The sequence below is a fragment of the Diceros bicornis genome, chromosome 34 (genome assembly GCF_020826845.1).
Source record: "Diceros bicornis minor isolate mBicDic1 chromosome 34, mDicBic1.mat.cur, whole genome shotgun sequence".
NCBI lineage: Eukaryota > Metazoa > Chordata > Mammalia > Perissodactyla > Rhinocerotidae > Diceros > Diceros bicornis.
The window spans coordinates 20666047-20690022 of NC_080773.1; the positions used below are offsets into that span (position 1 = coordinate 20666047).

Below are 23976 nucleotides of genomic sequence, written 5' to 3' on the forward strand. Positions count from 1 at the left end.
CATCTCCAGGCCCAGCTCCTGATGCCGCCTCAAGCCCCGCCCATCTCCCCACAGACCCCGCCCACCGATTCCAACTGCGCATCCCAGTCCTTCCCTATGTCCCACGCAGCCCCTTAGGCCCCTCCATAATCACGGAAACAAGAAGTATTTTAAATGATCTATTTGCTCATTATGCACATGGACGGAAAGCATAATAGATGGCAGTATTTTTTCCCTCCATACAAGTATTTAAAGCCATTTATTTAGCTGGAAACACTAGCCTGAAGGGGTACCGGCATATTCCACTTATTATAATTTCACTTCCGCAAACAATTGTCTTATGTTTGCAGCATGTTGAAGAAAATATTGTCGCATTCGTCTTTTGTTCTTCTGAGTCTCGATCCCTAAGAGTTCAAGGTACTTTGGGGGATCCTGGATGGCCTGATGAATGCATGAAAATCAAGGCGTGCATTCTAAACACACTCTTAAATACGTACGGATGTTTGAGTTGTGGGGCTCAGCTCTCTCCTACTGACGCTATGACGTTGGAAGAACATTTGTTATGCAAGTTTCGCGTGGATATCGATTGTTCCTTCTTCCTTCCTAATGTGCTTCCTTTCCCATTTTCTTGCTTTGTTCTCTGCTGCTCTCTGTTCTCTGTCTGCTCTTTTCTGCTGCTTCAGAACTTCTGCTTGCCAGGCCACACCTTCTCCCCAGCATCTGTAGGTCCCTGCCAGGTATCTCTGTCACCTAATTCTGGAGACTGATGAATAAAAAGCATATCTTGTGTAGCTGCTCATTTACTAGAGAAATCAGGGCTACCAATTTACTAGTGAAAATTTGATGGTTCACTCTTCTCAATACTGATTTCCTGAGTTTTCCTTCTAGTTGTTCTCATGTCCTTAAAATTGTCAGGTTCCAGTTGTGTATTTTGTTGTGTTTTTATTGTGTGGCCACATTGCCATTCCCTCCTTCAATCTCTACACTGTGGGTGCATCTTCCTCCCGGAAAGTCCACTCTCCAACATCTGTCTGCTCAGGAACTATGAACAATCAACTGTAGTTGGCAAGTTATTTGATCTCCACTTAATTTCCATCTTCTGTCAGAGCTGCACATTAATCCCTTTAGGAATGAGGATACTGTTGCTGTTACCGGATACACACCCACGTTCTTTACCCGCCACACAAGAGGGGCCGCATAAAACTGCAACACCAGGCTTATGGCAAGGAAAGAGTTTTTATTTGGGGTGATGTCAGCCAGGAGACAAGAGCTCTCAAATTTGTCCCATCTCCTTGAAAGATGAGAGGCAAGGGGTTTTAAAGGTTTCGAGGGAGAGCATGTGCTGGAGTTTTAGATAGTGGAGGGAGAGCATGTGGCTGTGGTGGTTGGCACCTTCCCACCAGCCTGCCTTTGGCCTTGAAGACGGAATTTCTCTTCCCTTGACAGTCTGGACTTTTCTGGTTAGTTTTTATCTTCAGCCTGCGTTTGGCCTTGTGAGGCTGAATCTTGACGTCTGGACCTTGATTTCCTGGGAAAGACAGCTCACTCGTATACTAAGGAGGGACAGAAAGCCCTGGTTAGTTTTACACAAGAGTTGATTATGCTGAATACGCGCAGCTGCAGTCAGCACAGCTCATCTCAAAGTCTTTGCTCTCTTCTTCTAGCCCAGGGAAGATTTTTACCCTCTTCCTGCTCGGTTTCATTGCTGGGCAGGTATGATCTTTAAGGAACTGGAACTGACAGCCATGGTAGAAATGAAAACCTGCCCCTCCTCCTGAGAGCTGCGGGCTGTTCTCAGACGCAAGGCATGGACACTTGGCTACACTGTTTCATTTGTGAAGGTTAAGCACACCTGTGCTGCTGGGTTAACCCTTATTTGGTCTTGGTAACACTGTTGGAGTCTATTTGTTCACACTTTGTTAGGAGCTTTTGCATCTATTTTCATGAGGGACATTGGTCTGTGATTTTTCTTTTTCTGTAATAATCTTTAAGCCTTTGGAGTGCCCTGCCTGATAAGAGTGTCTTTGTTTACCTGGGGGCCTTGGGTCAGGACAGATAGTCTATTTGAACAATGATTTAGGTGGTGGCTCTGGGCCAAGTGGTATCTGCTCCACCTCCAGAGGGTCTGAAGGCTGAGGTCAGCCACACAGGCTGTCAATCATGTCTGTGTGACCAGGCCTCAGTAAACACTCTGGACACCAAGGCTCAGGTGAGCTGGTTGAAAATACTCCATGAATGTTGTCACACATCCTTGCTGGAAGAATTAGCGCTGTCCACGGCTCCACAGGGAGAGACAACTGGAGGCTCCCGCTTGGTCTCTCTTGGACTCTGCCCCACATGCCTCTCCCCTTGACTGATTTTAATCTGTTTCCTTTCTCTGTAATAAACTGTAACCATGAGTATGACAGCTTTCAGTGAATTCTGTGAGTCCTTCTGGCAAATTATCCAGCCTGAGGGAGGTCTTGGGGACACCCAAACTCTACAGCCCATAATCCCCCACCATCTTCATCCTGATCATTGTCCAGGAAGTGGTCAAGGGGACATGACCCCTTTCTGGGGACTGCTGCATTCAGTGACCAAACTGTCTCACTCAGGTGTAGAGACTAGGAGGAGGTGAGGGAGGTGAGTTGGAAATCATTTAGCCATGATTTTGGAAGGCTGTTTCAGCACTGAACAATACCACACGCCTGTGGATCATGGGGAACGTTGAAGGTTGACCTTGATTATCAGTCCATTGTTGAGTGATTTTTGCAATAAAAAGTGCTTCATTGTCAGACTGAAAACAGTTTCAAAAGCCACCGTGTAGTGGGCAAAGTCAGCAGATCAGACTGGAACAGCAACACTGTCACCTGAAAACGTGTCACGAGTGAGGAGGCATTGTCATGGGTTGAACTGTGTCCCTCCTAAAAACGTTGAAGTCCTGAATTCCAATACCTGTGAATGTGACCTTATTTGGAAACAAGGTCTTTGCTAATGATCAAGTTAAGATGAGGTCATTAGTTTTGTATATCAATTATACCTAAGTAAAAGTGTTTTTGTAAAAAAAGATGAGGTCATTTGTGTGGGCTCTGATCCAATATGACTCTTATCCTTATGAAAAGGGGAAATTTGGGGAAAGATAGGGAGTAACAAGGTTATCAACATGGCGGCATAAGAATTTTCTACCGTCTACCCTCAAAGACACCGACTTTGACTATGAAAGCTGACATGAGTGGAGCCATATTAAAATAGAGCTGGAGCCGCCATTTCAGAGGAACTGCCTGCACCTCTTGTTTCCTTTATCTTCCAAACTGGACCCAACGGTCATTATTCCAAGAAGTCAGTGAGGACAGGAATATCCTGTCTGTAGGGACTGGTGGAACAGGACTTTGCTGATGACCAGATTGCTACCCAATCAATGAAGGACAAGTCTAGCCTCACCTCATCCAGCACTGACGAACTCCTCCTTAATACAACCCACCTCGTCTTCCTCTCTTTTTCCCATAAAAACCCTGACCCCTCTCCTGTAATTGGGACGCTATTTGGGTTTCTCCCTGAATCTGTGGTTCTTGGATTGCAATTCTTTGGTCCCAAATAAACGCTTTCTCTCTTAAATCAGTTTCTGTTTTTGTAGGTGGACATCACAATCACTTGTGGATGAGGGGCCTTCTCGGGAGTCGAGGAATCCAGCAGAAAAGTTCCAAGACTCCATTGGAGCAAAAAACAAATCTGAGAGTGGAAGCACTGACGAGGTTGGGAGGAACATTTCACTTTACAGAGTCGCCCCTCCCCTAAGGCGCGCAGCTCAGCGCGAGAGAGACCTTCCAGGCCCGTGATCTCTCCCGGGGAAAGTGAGTGTGCGGGGAGCGCCCCGCTCCCCAGCTGAGCGGGACGCTGCCGAGGAGGCCCGTTTCTCTCCCACCTCATCTAATCTACGGAGTCAGGATCTGCACAAGTGGGGAGGGTGGGCGCTGCGAGAACAGCAGCCAGGGCTGCGCACAGAATGCATTAAAAGGAGGCGGATCCTACCGACCGTCTGCAGACGCCATCAGAAGGCTACCCTTGAGCCACTGAGGACACCTAACCTGCGGCGCCCCAACTGGCCCACAGCACCCCCGACATTCGCGCACCTCCCACACACAAGCCCACCCCCAGGCTGGCCCCCTGTGCACGCCCCCAAGGGCGGGAGAGCGAGCCTTTGCAGAAGGCTAGTGAGCATGCGCAGAACGCCAACCCAGCTCCGCAGGATCCTGGAGAAAAGACGGGAACTTCAGCACACAGCACCGCCCTGGGGAGCAGAAGGGGGGCTGCCAGCACCCAGCCTGGCTTTGCAGGATCCAGAGAAGGCATGCAATCTTAAGATTACTCCCCAAGAGAGAACAAGAAGTGTGAAGCAAGCACATCCATAGGAAGGTCTGAGAAACACTCGCATCCCAAGCTGGGCTCACGGAAGGTATTTCTCTCTCGGACCTCGACTGCAGTCTCGCGAGAGACTCTGAGTCAGGGACCCCGGGAATTTGTACCCAGATTCCTGGCACAAGGAAACTGCAGATAATAAATGTGTGTTGTCTTAAGCCTCTAATTGTCATCCAGCAATGGATAACTAAGACCCTTAGGTTTAATTTGGTCCTCTTTTTCGACCTTCTTAAGATGGGAGCATAAATAATCAATTTTTGCCTTTCTAATACGTGCATTTAAAGCTATTAAATTTCCCCTAAGCACTGCTTTAGGCGTATCCCACATGTTTTTATGCGTCATATGGTCCTTTTCACTCAGTTCAAAACATTTTCTAGATTTCAGATCTATGGATTCTTTAGTAATGTATTATTTAATTTCCATGCAATTGTGGATTTTCCCGATTTCTTTTTGTTATTGATTTATATCTTAATTCTGTTATGGTCAGAGAACATAGGACTATAAGTGACTTTAATCTTTCGAAGCTTTTAAGGACTTCTTTCTGGCCTAACGTAAGGTTGATTTTGGTAAGAATTCCACATGTATTTGAAAAGAATTTTGTCACTGGTGGTGCACTGTTCTAGATACATCAATGAGGTCATTTTTTAATTATGTTGTTTATATCTTCAATATCCTTTCTAATTAGTGTGGCTTTTCTCTCGGCTATTGAGAGGGAAAGTCTCCCACTATGACAGTAGATTTATCTGTTTCTCCCTCAAATTCTCTCATTTTATTGCTTTAGGTATTTTAAAACTACGCTGTTGGGTGTACAGATTTAGGATTGTGACATCTTCCTGTCAGATTGACTCTTTCGTCCATAATGAAAATCTCCGTTAATTCCGGGTCATTCTTTTTGCCTTAAATTCTGCTCTAATACGAATATAACTACACCGGCTTGATTCGGTTAGGGTGTGTGTGGTATGTATTCTTCCATCCCATCACTTCTGATGTTTCCAGGTGCTAATATTTAAATTACGTCTCTTGTAAACAACATCTAGTTGGACTTATTTTCTCCTCAACCTAGTCGGACATTCTTAGTCTTAAGCTTGAAGTACTTAGTTAACTTAATTACCACAAAATTAATGACTTAAAACAACAGAAATTTACTCCCTCACAGTTTTGGAGGCCAGAAGTCTAAAATCAAGGTTCTGGCAGGACCACACTTTCCCTGGAGGCTCTCGGGGAGAGTTTGTTCCTGCCTCTTCCAGCTTCTGGTGGCTGCTGGTGTCCTTGGCTTGTGGCTGCCTCACTCCAGTCTCTGCCTCTGTCTTCACATCACCTTCTCTCCTGCCTGTAGTCAATATCCCTCTGCTTCCCTCAGAAGGATACATGCGATTGTACTTAGGGCCGACGTGGGTGATCCAGGATCATCTCCCCATCTCAAGGTCCTTCATGTAATCACATCTGCAAAGCCCCTTTCTGGAGCTGCTGTGTTGCCATCTGAACTAACATGCACAGGTTCCAAGGATTAGGATGTGGATATCTTTGGGGCAACCATTTTTCAACCAATCACAAGAATTATATTATACAGCCTTTCAAAGATACATGAACATTCGTACTGAATTGGGAGGTCAAAATAGGAAAATAGTAAAAAACAATCTCATTTACAGAGTGTCAAAGGGCGGAATAACTTGGTAAGAGGGCTGGTCTTCCGCGAGGCTGGTTCCAGTGGCTCAGCAATGTTACCACGGACTAAGTTTCTTTCTACATCTTCTCTGTCTTCTGGAGTGTTGACCACACTAATTGTGGCTTCCCTCATGGTTGAAAACTGGCTTCCAGAAGCTTCCATGGTTATAGGCGCCCTCTAGGAGTGTCGGCTATTTCCTACTCCCTCTTTCTCTCTGGTCTGAGGATGATCTCTAAAATACAAAGTGGCTCACAGCCCTCCCCATCCTTCTATGCTCTTCTGTAGCTCCCCAGTGCCCACAGCGTGAAGTCAGACCCTCACTGTGCCTGACGAGTCCCGGCATGCTCTGCGTCTGCCGACCTGGCCCCACACACGCCCTGGTTTTTTGCACCCCAGCAACGTCAACCTTAGTTGTAGTTCCACAGCATTCTCCTGCCTCTTCTCTTCTCCACGCCTTTGCTCGCGCAGGTCCCTCTGCAGTGACAGCTTCTGTCTCTCTGGCTACTTGTGCCTATTGACTCAGATCAGAGGGATAAAGTGCTGTGTGATCTTCGTCATCGACATAAACTCAGGAACCCTTGGCTCTTCGTTCTTCATATTATGGTTTCTATTACCGTTATTAGGAGCAAACCACTCCCCGGGAGAGGCAGGCCCCCAGGAAAATCACAGAACATGACCCCAGCGAGGCTGAGGCCGCCCCGTGACTCTAACATTCAGGGAAAAGCCCGCGGAGAGTGGTGAGGACAGCGGGGACGGCGCGCCCTCTGGCGGCGGACGGAGGGAACCGCGGAGAAGGGTGGCGCATCTTTTCCCAGCGCCAAGACCAACCCCAAGGTCAGAGCGACGATGATGCTCCCTGGGCACCTGGTACCTGCCAGGCACCACACTAATCGCGTCACCCCCGTGACATGTACTATATCTGTTTTTTAAAATAGTCATTAGTTTCTTTATTTTCTGCCTGTCTTCCCTACTAGAATGTGGGTGCAGGAACTTCTGTTTTGTTCGGGGCTGAATCCCCAGCACCTACAACAGGTAGGTGGGACACAGAGTAGGTGCTCCATAAATTATATGGGATGGAAATAGCTGCCCTTAGACTCTGGCCGGAGCTTCTCCCCATAGGACAAGGAATCCCCAGGAGCCAGATGTGTCCCCACTTCTGGACATGCGCCCGGACTTCAAGACCCCAGAATTCTCTGATCAGGCAGCCCTAGCCTCCTTCAAGAACCTTGATGGGCCTCTTCCATGAGTCAGTGATGCAAGGGGTTAGGCGTGCACCCCTAAACCAGAGGGGGACCCTGTCTCCGAGGCTGTAGGTAGAGCTGGGCCAAGCAAGTGGGGTGCACAGGAGGCCCCGTGGTGGGATGAGGGAAGGGGACTTACAAAAGCAGAGAGGTGGGCTGCGAGATGGGAGCCTGGGCCCTGCTCTCCGGAAGCCTGCATGTTCCTGGGCAGAATTCCAAGGTGTCTGAGAATTCTAAATTCCAACAGGGTCTTCCAGCCTCTGGTTCCCCTGAGGAACTTAAGAGGGTCTTGGTGGCAGGATGGGGGCTGGGAGCATCTTGTGAACGGAGGTTGCCTGAGTTAACCCAGGTGAGAGAGGAAACCCCTATAGGACGTTCTGGAGGGGGATGGGGGAGGAGCAGTGGGAGAGCAGTCCCCTCCCCCAATAAAGAGGAAGGAAAAATGAGTATTTATCACCTGAGTTTCCCAAATCACTGAAAGAGGGACGGATTCAGCAAAAGTGGGAGAAAGCTTCACTCTCTCCTCCTCACACCCCAACTGCCCAGGGTGCACCATGGTCTCTGCAGAAAAGGAAACCCACTTGAAATGGCATATTCCACAGTCAATTGGTGTGGAGTGTTTCTTTGCACACATCTTTCTATTTTGTCTTTTGAAGGAGTTCTTACGAAGAGGGTAAATCACATTTTGTTTAGAAGCTCTTACTTTGATGTATAAGTTTTAAATATTTAGCGATAGTGTATCTAGGCCTCCGTCTGTACTCTTGTCCAGGAAGATGCAAATGAGGGGCAGCCCTCCTGCCTACAAGAGCCCTATGAGGGAAGGATGGTCCTTAAGTCCATGTCACAGGTGGAAAAACTGAGGGTGGCCCAATATGTGATATTCAGATGTATTTATCACCAACTATGTGCTATACAGGCGATATAATGGTGAACAAGAGGGAAAAACTGATAGCCCTTTGTTTTTTTTTTTTTGCTGAGGAAGATTCTCCCTGAGCTAACATCTGTCACCAATCCTCCTCTATTTTTTCATATGTTCAGCTCCACAGCATGACTGGTGAGTGGAGTAGGTCCCCACCTAGGATCCAAACCTGCGAACCTGGGCCACCAAAGTGGAGCGCGTGGAAATTTAACCACTCGGCAACGGGGCTTGGCCCGATAGCCCTTTCTTTATCTTTAAACAGGGCAATTATACATCCTGGAATATTTAGGACAGTCCCCTCTACACCTAATGACCCAGCATAATTATCAATAGCCCCGTCTTTCACTCTCAAGGATTGTGGTTTGGACAATAAACAACATGATGACCCTATGTATAGACTTCAATGTATAGTAGGAGAGACAGAAATTAATCAAAGAATTGCACTGGTAAGTTCATAACCATGGTTGTGATAAATACAATGAAGGAGAGGAAATGGTGCGGGGAAAGCAAATAGTGAGATTTGTCCTAGTCTGAGATATCAGAATGAGGTGTCACTCTGAGAAGGTGACACTGAAGTAAGTGACAGTTAGGATGGGGCGAGTGAGGGAGGTGAGCATTCCAGGTTTGGGAACGTCAAGGAAAAACATCAACATTCTGCATTGTGTTTTAAACTTGTCCTCGCTATGATCACCATTAATCTGACTTCTATCATTGTTAATACAACAAAGAAAACAAGTGTTTTCTGCTAATGGCAAGAAAATCTGAGGACTCTTTATACTGGCTGAATTAATTATATCGAGAGCTTTGTTTAAGGGAGCTCTTGAGTTAAATCATTAAAAATTCAACTTCCTAAAACATACAGGGAGCAAACCTAACTTCCTGCTGTCCAAAAACGACACAAGTAATACAGTCTCAGGACTAAAGGCAATACGACAATTACAGACTGAAGTGGCAGGAAATGCTCACAAGGGCACATCTCCACATTAAGCTGACAAGATACAGAATAAATAAAATTCTATCAAGGGAAGACCTCACCCCACGTGGCTAACGAGTAGATTCTTTTTTTTTTTTTTAATTTTTTGCTTACTGCAATAACATTGGTTTATAACATTGTATAAATTTCAGGTGTACATCATTATACTTCTATTTCTGCATAGATTACATCATGTTCACCACCCAAATACTAATTACAACCCAATCCACACACATGTGCCGAATTATCCCTTTCACCCTCCTCCCTCCCCCCTTCCCCTCTGGTAACCACCAATCCAATCTCTGTCTCTATGTGTTTGTTTATTGTTGTTATTATCTACTACTTAATGAAGGAAATCATATGGTGTTTGACCTTCTCCTTCTGACTTATTTCACTTTGCATAATACCCTCAATGTCCATCCATGTTGTCACAAATGGCTGGATTTCATCGTTTCTTATGGCTGAGTAGTATACCATTGTGTATATATACCACATCTTCCTTATCCATTCGTCCCTTGATGGGCACTTAGGGTGCTTCCAAGTCTATGGAAAACAGTATGGGGATTCCTCAAAAAAATCAAGGATAGAACTACCATATGATCCAGCTATTCCACTGCTGGGTATTTATCCAAAGAACTTGAAAACACCAATGCATAAAGATACATGCACCCTTATGTTCATTGCAGCATTATTTACAATAGACGAGTAGATTCTTAATATCGTTAAGGGATCTGATGTGTAATTCCTGTCTTTTTACTGTAGGCTGGCTGAGTGTTTTGTAATCTTCAAGGGAAGGTACAAAGTTCGTGAATTTCTTCAGGTTCCTCTATTTAAAACAGCACCCAGTGTGTACAAAGTCCCCTGGGGTCGGAGTAGTCAAAGCATCTTCAAGGGCAGCAAGAAGGGCGAGGTGGCTGGGGAAAAGGAAGAGGGTCTCAGGAGTGAGGGAGGGGAGGCTGGGGTGGCAGCAGCCTGTGCGGGTGACCACGGGGAGGAGTTTGTGACTCATCCTGAGAGTCTTCAGAAGCCACAGAAATATGTGATTCATATTTCACCTGAGCTTTGGCCTGTACATTAGAAGGTGACGGCGGGCGTGGGTTCAACATCCAGGTGCGAGGAGATCGTGAGTGGACCAGGATGCAGAGAGTGGAAACGGACAGGACTGATCTCACTGGTATGATATTTAGGAGGGAACAGCAACTTGACTTGGGGGTGGACGGGATATTCACTCAATCATTCTGAAACTATTGATTGAGCACCTGCTGTGAGCTGGGCGTCCTTTTGGGTGCTGTTTGGGAGAAAAACTAAAATGAAAAATTCTGAGCTGTGGCGGGCCGGCCATAGCAACTGGCATAGCAGTTAAGTTCCCCCGCTCCTCTTCCGTGGCCTGGGGTTCGCAGGTTGGGATCCCGCAGGTGCAACGATGAACCGCTTGTCAAGCCATGCTGTGGCAGCATCCCATATAAAGCAGAGGAAGGTGGACACGGATGTTAGCCCAGGGCCAATCTTCTTCAGCAAAAAAAAAAAAATCTGAGCTATGAAAAAAGAAAAACCAGCTCCAGATGTATGAGTTAAATGGCTCTGTCACCCAAGTTTCTTGGAGAAAGATGAGCTGGTCACAGTTCAGCAGCCTTAACAAAAAACTGAACCAACATGAGAATGTGGCCATTTTTAAAAACTTGGTTCACGGTGTGTGTACAGTTTTGTATCCTACTTTGTTTTCCTTAACATTGTATTGTGAACACTTTTCATGTCATTAAAATATCTTTGAAATCTCTGAGTAAAAAGATGTTGGCTAAATACATCTTGGTAAATCCAGGTACCGCAATAATACTCCCTCATACAAAAATATTTCAAATTCTTCTATAAAACAGGAAAAGAATGAGGTCTTTACATGTGTACGTAAAAACAAACAGCAAAAGTTCATTTTGTAACAAGTACTTACAGAAAGTTCAGCATTTTCAGGCGTTGTTCACAATCCTTTAAAAATAAAGATTCATCTGGTCTGGTTTTCGTCCCCGTTTTACAAATGAGGAAACCGAGGCACGGAGGGCATCCCTCACCAGAGGTCACACGGTGAGTGGCAAGGTCAGGGTCTCATCCGGGCACCTCAGCTGCAGAGGGCCTGCTCCCCTGCACCTCCCGCCTCCATCATGTCCACACAGACATGCTTTCATACACACGGAAACTTCTGGAAGGTCACCAGACATTAGAGTGGATTTGCTGAGGGGAGGCAGAGAAGGGCTAAGGATGGGAGAGGAGCTTTGCTTTTCATTGGCTTAATTTCTATGCTATTTAGATGTACAAAGAGCACTTTCACTTTTGTGAAATAATGGAAAACCTCAGCTACGACAGATAAAAAGAATGTGAAAGAATAAAAACTACAAAGATTAAATATAAAACATTAAATAAGATTACAAAAGAAAATAAACAATCTCTGTGGGCCAAAATTTGGAAAAATCTCCTACTCAACGAAAAAAGGGAGTAATCCTACGACAGCAGGAGAAAACCAATACATTGTAAATCAGTGCTCATAGAGACTCTGATCAGTATTTGACAGAACACTTCTAACGCAAAGTGTTTTCAATATTTTGTGGAGAATGTTTTAAGTGTTTATTGAAAACTTTTCATGTAAAACTCATCGAATGGACAAAAGTACAAATATGAACATAAGGAAATGTGGAAAAAATCATCTGTTTCCACAACTTCAAAGTACTTGAACGTGTTGAGACCTACAGTCCAAACGATTTCCTACAACCGCGTACACACACGTTCCTGTTAACAACGACAACAGCCCCTCACTCTGGTCCTCTACACACCATTCACAAGATTGAAGATTTGGACACAACCGATTTGTCCATGGAGAGATGAATGGATACTGACAATGTGATATAGACACACAGTGGGATACTATTCAGTTTAAAAAAGGAGGGAATTCTGCATGGTGCAACCAAATCGATGAACCTCAGGGACACTATGCAAAGTGAAGTCAGCCCATCATAGAAGGACAAATACAGGATGATTCCACCCAGATGAGGTATCTAAAAGAGTCCAGTTGAGGGACTCAAAGGATGGAACGGTGGTGGCCAGGGGCTGAGGGGTGGGAGAAATCGGGTGTTCCTAATCAAGGGACATAAAGTTCATCAAGAAGCGTGTTAACTTCTGGAGATCGGCTGTACAGCCCTGTAGCTAGAGTTAAGAAGACTGTATTGGAAGCTTAAAAATTTTTTACCAGGGGAGCATCATGGCAGAGTGAGCTTCCCTCGATTAGTCTCCCCCTCTAAGACACAACAAAAAGGAGATCTATATTCCAACAGAAGCTATTCACACAACACAGGGACGCCTGAGGCACCCATCCATCGGTACACCTGAGGGCTGAGGTGCTGGAATCCCCAGAGGAAGTGGAAGGAGGTAAGAGGACCTCCCAGCCGTCTCCAAGGACTGTGACCTTGAGACTGAGACCACACGGCTCTTGGATAGAGAGCGGAGGGGCAGGCCTCCTTGGGGAAAACCAGCGCTCTCCAAGATCACTCACAGTCTGTGGGGAATCCCCCTACAGAGGAAGCAGAACTGCCGGGAGGGTACTGTCCACGACGAGCGGAAGAGCGGTTCATGAAAACAGAGAATGTCAGTGAAGCGAGGAACCCCTGGGATGGGGGAGGTGAAAGTAAGCGCCCCTGCCCCACCCCCCGCCCACCCCGTGCTTCAGCACAGCCGCCCTGCAGCCTCAGCTCAGTAGAAAGGATCAATGAAACAAAAAGCTGGTTGTTTGAGAAGATAAACACAATTGGCAAACCCTTAGCCAGACTCACCAAGAAATAAAGAGAGAAGGCTCAAATAAATAAAATTAGAAATGAAAAAGGAGAAATTACAATGGATACCACAGAAATACAAAAAAAATACTATGAAAAAATATACGCCAACAAATTGGACAATCTAGAAGAAATAGATAAATTCTTAGACTCATAAAACCTCCCAAAACAGAATCAAGAAGAAATAGAGAATCTGAATAAACCAATCACAAATGAAGAGATTGAAACAGTAATCAAAAACCTCCCAAAATATACAAGTCCAGGACGAGATGGCTTCTCTGGAGAATTTTACCAAACATTCAAAGACGATTTAATACCTATCCTTCTCAAACTCTTCCAAAAAATAGAGGAAGATGGAACACTTCCCAACACATTCTGAGAGGCCAACATCAACCTGATACCAAAACCACACAAAGAGAATACTAAGAAGGAAAACTACAGACCTATATTCCTGATGAACATAGATGCAAAAATCCTCAATAAAATATTGGCAAATCGAATACAGCAACACATTAAAAAGATCATACACCATGATCAAGTGGGATTTATACTAGGGACACAGGGATGGTTCAACATCTGCAAATCCATCAATGTAATACACCATATTAGCAAAATGAGAAATAAAAACCATATGATCATCTCAGTAGATGCAGAGAAGGCATTTGACAAGATACAACATCCAATTATAATAAAAACTCTCAAAAAATGGGTAGAGAAGGAAAGTACCTTAACATAATAAAGGCCATATATGACAAACCCACAGCCAACATCATACTCAATGGGGAAAAACTGAAAGCCATCCCTCTGAAAACAGGAACAAGACAAGGGTGCCCACTCTCACCACTCTTATTCAACAGAGTACTGGAGGTTCTGGCCAGAGCAATTAGGCAAGAAAAAGAAATAAAAGGAATACAAATAGGTAAGAAAGAAGTGAAACTCTCCCTGTTTGCAGATGACATGATATTATATATGGAAAACCCTAAAACATTCATTAGAAAACTACTAGAAATAATCAGCAAGGACAGCAAAGTTGCAGGGTACAAACTCAACTTAGAGTTGCATTTCTATATACCAACAATGAACTAACAGAAAGAGATCTCAAGAAGACAATTCCATTTACAATTGCAACAAAAAGAATAAAATATCTAGGAATAAATTTAACCAAGGAAGTGAAAGACCTATACTATGAAAACTATAAGACATTATTCAGTGAAATCAATGATGACATAAAGAAATGTAAAAATATTCCACGTAGTTGGATTGGAAGAATAAACATAGTTAAAATGTCCATACTACCTAAAGCAATCTGCAGATTCAATGCAATCCCAGTCAGAATCCCAAGGACATTCTTCACAGAAATAGAACAAAGAATACTAAAATTCATATGGGGCAACAAAAGACCCTGAATAGCTAAAGCAATCCTGAGAAAAAATGACAAAGCTGGAGGCATCATAATCCCTGACTTCAAAACATACTACAAAGCCACAGTAATCAAAACAGCATGGTACTGGTACAAAAACAGACACACAGATCAACGGAACAGAATTGAAAGCCCAGAGATTAAACCTCACATCTGCGGGCAGCCAGTCTTTGACAAAGGAGCTAAGAATATACAATGGAGAAAGGAAAATCTCTTCAATAAATGGTGCTAAGAAAACTGGACAGCCAGTTGCAAAAGAATGAAAGTAGACTAGTTCCTTTCCCTATACACAAAAGTTAACTCAAAATGGATCAAACACCTTAAGGTGAGACCTGAAACTATAAAACTCCTGGAAGAAAATATAGGCAGTACACTATTCATCATCAGTCATCAAGGGATCTTTTCAAATTCCATGTCTACTCAGACAAGGGAAACAAAAGAAAAAATGAACAAGTGGGACTTCATCAGATTAAAGAGTTTCTACAAGGCAAATGAAACCAGGATCAAAATGAAAAGGCAACCCCTCAGCTGGGAAAAAAGATTTTCAAACCATGTATCAGACAAGGGACTAATCTCCACAATATATAAAGAACTCACACAACTGAACAACAAGAAAACAAGCAAACAAATAAAAATTGGGCAGAGGAAATGAACAGACCATTCTCCAAAGAAGATATACAGATGGCCAAGAGGCACATGAAAAGATGCTCAACATCACTAATCATCAGGGAAATGCAAATGGAAACCACACTAACATATCATCTTACACACATTACAATGGCTATAATCACCAACACAAAAAACAACAAATGCTGGAGATGCTCTGGAGAAACAGGAACCCTAATTCACTGCTGGTGGGAATGCAAACTGTTGCAGCCTCTATGGAAAATGATATGGAGATTCCTCAAAAAATTAAAAATAGAAATACCTTATGATCCAGCTATCCCATTGCTTGGTATCTACCCAATGAGCCTGACTTCAACAATCCAAAGAGGCTTCTGCACCCCTCTGTTCATTGCAGCATTATTCACTATAGCCAAGACATGGAAGCAACCCAAGTGTCCCTTGACTGATGAGTGGATAAAGAAGATGTAATATATACACACACTGGAATACTACTCAGCCATAAAAAAGATGAAATTGTCCCATTTGCAACAATATGGATGGACTTGGAGGATATTATGTTAAGCGAAATAAGCCAGAAAGAGAAAGACAAACACCACATGATTTCACTCATATGTGGAAGATAAACCAACACACGGAAAAGAGAACTGTTTGGTGGTTACCAGGGGCAAGGGGGCTGCGGGGTGGGCACAAGGGGAGAAGGAATGCATTTATATGGTGACTAACAAACAATAATGCAGAGCAAAAATTTCACAATAAAGAAAAAAATTTGTTAGAAGGGAAGATATGATGTGTTCTTACCACAGTAAATTAAAAAGAAAAAGAAAAAAAAAGACTGGAGAGTGGGAGGGAAGATGCAACACAGAGGAAAGATGGAGAACAGGGAAAGGGCCTGACACAGAGAGGGGCGCATAAAGAGCTCAGCCTGTAGCCCCTTCTCTGGGAAAAGGGAGAAAAGAACTTGGCCTCAGGCAGAGGCGCAGAGCAGTGATGGAGGACATCAGAGAGGCCAAGGCAGGGGGAGGGCAGAGTGACATGGGGAGGACCCATGACAGTGGACAGATGATTTGAAGTTGTGGGAGACACTGAGAGCAGGAGAGGCAGTGTGAAAGGGAGAAAAGAGTGACATAAACAACTGTCTTCTTTCTGGAGTGGTTGACAATCAGGAAGCAAGGGTATCAGTGTAGCAGTGACACAGGGACGTCACCACTCCATCCCACCCCACCAGGAGACTTGACCAAACTCTAGCCTGCCTTCTAGAGCAGAAGGTTGTGTCCCTGGATGACCCCAGCCCCCCTCCTCCATTCAAATGCCTGCCTGACAAAGCTCCACGCTGGCGGGATCATTGACTCTTTGTTGTAACCAATACCTGATGAGGGGCTTCTGACCTCCTATCTGAGAGCATTTTTGAAAGGGGGCTTGTCATGGTGAATATGTGTCGTATGCAACTCAGAAGCATCTCTGTCAAGGACCTGAGAGCCATTCCTTTGAAATGGAATCTTGAAGAAGGGTAAGGCCTCTTTCCCAGTCCCTGTCTGCCTCCACCTGGGACAATCAGCAATATCTCTGGACTTCATGCCCCGAGCATTCACTGAAGGCCCTGCCCACTTCTGGCTCACCCTAAATGCACGTTTGAGAAACTCAAAACTCCCTGGAAATTCCACCTTAATCCAATCTGGGGATCATCCCCTCTGAAGTCCTGACAGTTGGGCCAGCTCCCTTCTAGACACTCAGGACATTCTGGAGGCAGCACCAAAAAGGGCCACAAGGTGGCTAAAGACAAAGGTCAACCGCTCTTTTTGTGTGACCCATATCTGGGTAAGGATGACCTGGCTGCAGGAGAAACTGTCTCCACAGACAACCTACCACCATCCAGCACTTTTCTGTCCTGGAGACAATATGACAGTTGATAGGTTCGGGGTCCTGTGGGGTATTGTAGGATGTGGATACCTAATGTCTCCAGGATTGCTTCATTCCTTTATACCAGGACTAGAGAGTCATTTACAGACCCAGGAGTCTGGAATCCCCCACCCAAAGATGCTTTCCAGAACCTTCAGGGCTCTCTACTTTAGCTGCCCACACACAGACTTCCCAATTCCTTCCTACCTTTCTCTTTGTGCATGAACCTGAAGGTCATGCCCTTGGAAGACTATCCCCCAAACACTAGGGACACGTAGGGTGTTTAGGATAACCCCGCACCCTGGAACTCAGGCATCTCCTTCTTACATGGAAGTTATGGCTGCAACTGCCAAACTTTTCCAAGCCACCTCGGCCTTGGTGTTGTGTCATCGCTGGATAGACATGCTTCTGATGCTGTACAAACCGACTGCTTCATGAGAACACACAGCACTTCTCTGTATCTCCACTCACCTCACATGAAATTCTACTACTGTCCCCCCTCACGTCACCACACCCTTCTGACAAAACCTTAACCCTGCTGCCTGCTTCTGACCTACTGATGGGACACCCCAGGATTGTGTCAGACCATCATCTCGTCCTAGACTAGACTTCCCCAAGTGAATGCTTTATGGCTTTACGTCCAAGGCTTGATGTCCAAGACTCTTTGTGTCCAGTTACTCTTTATGTCCAAGGCTCCTGCTGTAACTGACAAGGGCTCGTTCTGCTCACCACATCCCTCAAGCCAATCAACTGCAAACAAGTCAGTTGTCAAGAAAAGGATTTATTGAATTAACCAGCAAAATTGGAAGATGGCAGAATCACATCCCAAAGACTGTCTTCAACAAGCACACAAACTTGAGGCACTTACATAGGGACTAGTGGGATATGAAGGATGGGCTCAAGAATGTTGACCATCTGGCATTGGTGACTGGAGACGCCACACCAGGTCTTTGAGTTTTCATTGACGAAGGATGCCAACACAGATGCTCTTCTCTGAGGAGGTCACCATGTTCCTAAGAAACTCAAAAGAACAAAATCATCATCCAGCAGTATCCAGAGGTAGATGTGTCAGCTAGGATTATTTCCGAGGGTAGCTGCTTATCTCCTAGGCTATGTGCAAGGTAAAATATCTACAGCCTGGGTGAGTTAGTCAGAGGTTATTCTAAGTTGCAACACGGCTTACCTCATGTCAACCTTGCTTCAGGCCAGTATCACTACCTCTGGAGGGAGGATGGGACCTTCCAGGCTGGACGTGCCATGACAACTCAACACACCCTTTGGAATATTAAGCCCTGCTGTATGATAAATGAGCTCAAATGGTGGAATAATTCGCTTTCACTCCAGTTCACATAAGAGCAGAAGGAATGAAGGTGAACATCTACAGTGACAGCCTCTATGGCTTTGGGGTCATACGCGATGTGGGTATGTTATGGAAACAGAGAGGATTTATGACAGCAGCCAGAACCCCAGTCAAGAATGGACACCAAATCACAGCAATCTCTGAGGCACTGTTAATACCCTTGCAAGTGAGCATAAGTGAGGCCATCTTGTTACACTAAATGTCCCCAGCCCCTCCTCTGTGTGATTACTTGCTGCTCTGCACATACTCTGAAAAGTTCACATGCTCTCCTGATTTATGGCTTTCACTTACGTATGTACTCCCCAGTAGCTTGATAAATTAAAACTTTGTTCTATGAGTTTCTCTCCAGGAACAGGCTGACCACAGGCGGGAAACACACGTACCAGTTATCCATCACAGCTGACAGAAGAATGGATCAATGTGATGCCTGGAGCCCATCATGCCTGGAGACCAAGATCCTTGGACCCCCTCCTTGTTCCCATTTTCCCTAAATAACTGCATCAGGATTCTGTAATCTTTGAAGATGGGTCCTTGAGACATTAGTCACCCGTCTTCTGATTTTCTGCTAATCTGACTAAACTTCGTTTCTCGATCTGTAACTCGTGATTAACTGGCTGAGACATCGGCGAGCAGAGCGAGCCCATTGCTCAGTATCAAATACTGGTGACCCAGATGGGACCATAGCCTCTGCCCGTGGCTAGTCGACATGGAGGAAGCTGTTTTGCGGTTTTTCCTGGCAGCTGCCAGGCGGCTTTTTCTTTTTCTTTTTTTCCGCCCGGGGAATTCCCCTTGTGGCTTCCTCACTTGCTGACTGCCTCTACCACTTCAGTGATTGGGAAACGATTGACTGACCATAAGCTGACAAGCTTGTGTCTGCAGCTAGTTGAGTCGTCCAGAGTGCACCTCCTGGGTACTGTATTCCTTTTTCTTGTCTGGGGGCCTTGGGCAGGCCAAGGTCCATCTGGTTCAGGCACAGTTGTTTAGGTATAAAGGAAAATACAGACTGCCTAGTATATTATCTGGAATACTGGCCTCTGGTTTTTCTGTGGTGCACACGCCTGTATGGTCTGTTCTCCTGTTGAGGGTGTGTGTTGCTCCACTAGTCTGTGTGCCAGTTTCTCTCTGTGTCAGAATCCCTAGGCACACTTCCATTGCTTCTTACGTCATCTGTGGGGACCTGAAGTTTGAGACCTATTCTGTCAAGTTTCAAGCCAAAATTGTACACCTCGATGCGGGCACTGCTGTTTGTATATTAACCGTTCAGTGGAAGCCGTGAGAGCATGGCCTGGCCATCACTTCCCCCTCTTCGTCTGTCTCATCCGGCACCTTCTTTGCTGTCATTGTTGGAAGTTAGGTTTGGACTTAGAGTAAGCTGGACTTGGACTACCTGCAAAATAGAAACTTTCAGCCAGGCACCAGACCGCCTACACCGGCACTGGGAAATTAGATCTTACCTCTTGCCTCTTTGGCTTGTTTAGCACTGGTGTGAGAACAGTATGCTTGGATGGAGTGGGATTTGGATGAGTCCCATAGTTATCTGGACACCCGGAGTCAAGCCCTGCACCCTTTCCCTGGTCCATTAATTGTCAAGAACAAACTTTATCGCCATGGGCACCACTCCGTCTGTTCCAAAAAAGGGCCCACTAAGGTGTGTGCTGGCCAGTTGGGTTGATTTCAGTTATGAGCCAGTGACAAAGAAAAGGACAATCTTTTACTGTAATGTGGCCTGGCCCCAGTGTACACTGGGCTCAGGAGAAAAGCGTCCCCCAATCAGGTCATTCAATTATAATATGATCTTGTGGCTAGAATTGTTCTACAAGAAGGAATGAAAGGAAAATAAAATTCCCTATATTTAAGTCTTTTTGCTGCTGTATGTAGATCAAGGAAGGGGGGACAATGGACAGAGGAGTGCCCCACCTTCTCCTCCTCCTCCCCATTTTCCCAGGCCTGCGACTCGCCTCGCGGAAAATGCATGAAGGATTGCCACGTCTAAGAGAGGGACTCTCCCTCTCAAACCCAGCAAGGGACACAATTCGGTCAGGGGGCACTTCCGGGAGGGGGGCAATTTCCACTACAACAATATCCCATAGGCATAAATGGACAAGGGCAACTGGCTGGCTTCATTTGGATGCACTCTCCTTTCTCTACCCCGGATCTTTTAATTGGAAAAATTCTATATGCCCGAATGCCTTATTATCTTCCTTGGATGAAACCTTCTGTGTAAACTGAATGCTCAAGTGACTTTTGCTCCAGGCAAGCTAGAGGTGCAGGTGCCCCCAAAACAATCATCCTTACAGTTCCAGATGGCCCTGCCAAGTGTTCAAACACCACTGCCAGACTCACTCCCACCAGAGATTCTCAAGGAGGTCAGACAGGACATGTGGGCAAAAGGGAAGCCTGGGAAAGCAAAGAATGTCCAGCCAATACTTATGGCCTGAAACAGTATCTGCTACAACAGGAGGCTTAAAAGGGCACTCAGCCAGTGCTGCAGAAATTCCTGGCAGCAAAATCAATCAGACCTGCCCAGTCACAATCTAATACTCCAATTCCCCCAGGGTGAAAAAACAATTCAGAGAAATAGTCACTTGTTCAGGATCTTCATGCCATAAATAAAGTGGTTCAGGACCTGCACCCTGTGGTGCCTAGCCCTTACACCTTGCTACCAACATTCTGAGTGAATGTGGCTGGCTTTCAGTTTTGGACTTAAAGGATGCATTCTTCCGCATACTGCTCAAAGAAGAATCACAACTCTTTGCCTTTGAATGGCATGACCCAGACACAGAGGCCACTCAAAAATATTGTTGGACAGTGCTCCCCCAGGGCTTCAAAAATTCCCCTACGCTATCTGGGGAGGCCCTAACTAAAGACTTGAGCCACTTACAATCACAACAAGAATTGCTGTTACAGTACATGGATGACTTGCTGATAGTGAGCCCAACTTACGAGCAGTGTCTGGCCAACACAAGAAAGATCTTAAATCATTTGGCTGAATGTGGGTACAAGGTCTCACAAAAGAAAGCACAGATCTGCAAACAAAATCTAGATACTTAGGGTTTACATTATCAGAAGGCCATAGGGAACTGCTGCCAGACCAATAAAGGGCTAGAGTATCCCTGACCCTCCCACCACCCTGCAACAGCGACGAGGATTCTTGGGCATGGCTGGTTTCTGAAAACCCCTCTATGAGGTTCTAAAGAGGCTGGACTGGGAGCCACCAGAATGGACAAAGGAGTGTCAGGTAGACTTTGATACAATCAAAGCAAAGTTAGTTTCAGCCCCAGCTTTGAGACTTCCTAACTTGGACAAGCCCTTCAGCCTATATGTTGACGAATGACAGGGAATAAGCTGGGGGTTTTAACTCGAAAACTGGGCATATCCCCGAGCCAATGGCTTATTTTTCCAAGCAACTAGGTCAGACTGTCAAAGACTAGCTCCCTGTCTCAGGGCAGTGGCTGCCACCTGCAACATCCAGCAGGAAGCTGAAAAATTCACACTAGGCCAACTCACCATGGTATATGTGCCACATGAATTATGCACATTATTGGAGTAAAAAGGGGGATTCTGGCTCACTTCAGGAGGGATGGAGAAATACCAGGCCATCCTTTTGGAAAATCGAAATGTACAGATACAAGTATTGTCCTCCCTAAACCCAGCCACCTTGCTCCCTGATGAGACATCAGAAGCCTTAGAACATGACTGCTTACAAGTTATGGAGACAGTGTCTTCTAGCCGACCTGATTTGTTGGAGTGTCTGCTGGAAGAACTGGACTTGGAACTCTTCAGACGACAACAGCTTCATGGATCAAGGTAAGAGATGCACGGGGTATGAGGTCATAACTTCACAAGAGACTCTAGAGGCTAACACCCTACCCCCATGAAGCTTGGCTCAAAAGGCAGAAATCATCGCCCTCACTCAGGGTCTACATGTAGCTCAAGAGAAAAAAGTAAATGTATACACAGATTCCTGGTATGCCTTTGCTGTAGTTCATGCTCATGGGACAATCTGGAAGGAAAGGGGACTCTTAACAGCAGAAAAAGTGGAAATCAGACATGGCCCTAAAAGTCTTAAAACTGCTTGGTGCTGTTGATGAGCCTGCCCAGGGAGCTACCGTGCATTGCCCCGGACACCAGAGAGAGAGTCTACTGGGTCCAGAAATACATCATAGGGCCACACCTCCAAAAGACTATGCAACAGGTGACTAAAAATTGTGCCACCTGTGCAAAGAACAACCCCAAGACCACTTCCACTCCCCCACATCTGGGCACTCAGCATAAAGCAAACTGGCCTACTAAAGACTGGCAAATACACTTTACCAAGATGCCACGGGCAACAGGGAATTTCAGGTTTTTGTTAGTTTTGTGGACACCTTCACTGGGTGGGTAAAAGCCTTTCCCACTAGGACTGAGAAAACATTAGAAGTCACGACTATGTTGCTAAAAAAAAATCACCCGTAGGTTTGGTCTTCCTAACACCTTACAGAATGATAATGGACCAGCTTTTGTCTCCCAAGTAACTCAACAAGTGTCCAGAAGCTTAGACATCTGATGAATACTACACTCAGCTTGGAAACCTCAATTAATTGAAAAAAAAATGCAAAGAAAAATCACACCTTAAAAAAAAAAATAACCAAAATCAGTCAGGAACAACACTCCCTTGGGGTAAGGTGCTGGCTCTTGCCCTGCCAAGCATTAGAGTAGCTCCCTAAAGTGGACTTAATTTGAGTCCTTTTAAAATTCTATATGGGAGATTCCTTCAGGCATCTTCCCTTGGGATTGAATATCTGGAGGTTTTAAGGAATGTTATGATTATAAATTATGTTAAATCATTAAGCTCTGTAGTAACTTCTGTCCACCAGTTTGCTCCTCATAGATCTGCATAACCACCTGATGTCTCTCCACATGCCTTCTGACCTGACCGGGTGAGCATGTTTTCTTGAAAACTTGGAAAGACCAGGGACCCGAAAACCAGTTGTCACTCAAGTGGAGGGGCCCCTTTAAGTAGTGAGAAGAAGATTTGGGTGAATTCCTCTCTTCTGAGAGTCTCCAAAATATCCTGAGGTTGTTTGCACCTGCCGGGGAAGTGACCTTCTTTACTCACCTGGTAAGGTTGCTGAGAACCCTGTACCCTGTACAAGGTACCAGGCCAATATTTCCAAGGGGCTTTATTTCATACAGTCAATCTTTCTCCCTTAGCCATCTGGTCATATCTGAGTCTATGCACGTTTCTCTCAAATGTGACATTCCAGTCAAAGCTTTGGTAATATCACCAATGTTTCCAATTGTGTCCCATTATAAGGAGAACAGATTCTTATTGAACTTATGTAAATAACTATACTGCCATGAGAATAAGAATATTCACTCACTAAGAGTTTCTAAATTCTGGAGGGATCAGATAGGGAGAAAAAGATAAATGTTTCAATTCTGCTTACAAAGATATAATTTGCAAACTGCTATAAGCAATAGGTAGCTTAACAGAAAAGAGAAAAAGGTTTTCTTAAATCTGAAAAAACAAAACATTAAATAATTGCCAACGTTTCAAAGAAAAAAGTCATAAAACTTATAATCATCCTCATCAGTTCATTTAGTCCCGTGACTCTGTATCCTTTGTTAGCAATTTCATGAATTCATCAGTTTCTCTCTTAGAGTTCTGTAATTTCCCACCCAGTAGAGTTTTATGATCTGAAAGTT

General features: G+C 45.0%; 1 pseudogene; it reads right to left on the minus strand.

The window, feature by feature from the left end:
* Window positions 1–539: 539 nt before the first annotated feature.
* On the minus strand, window positions 540–18116 carry LOC131397608 (receptor-binding cancer antigen expressed on SiSo cells-like; annotated as a pseudogene).
* Between the last annotated feature and the right edge of the window lie 5860 nt (window positions 18117–23976).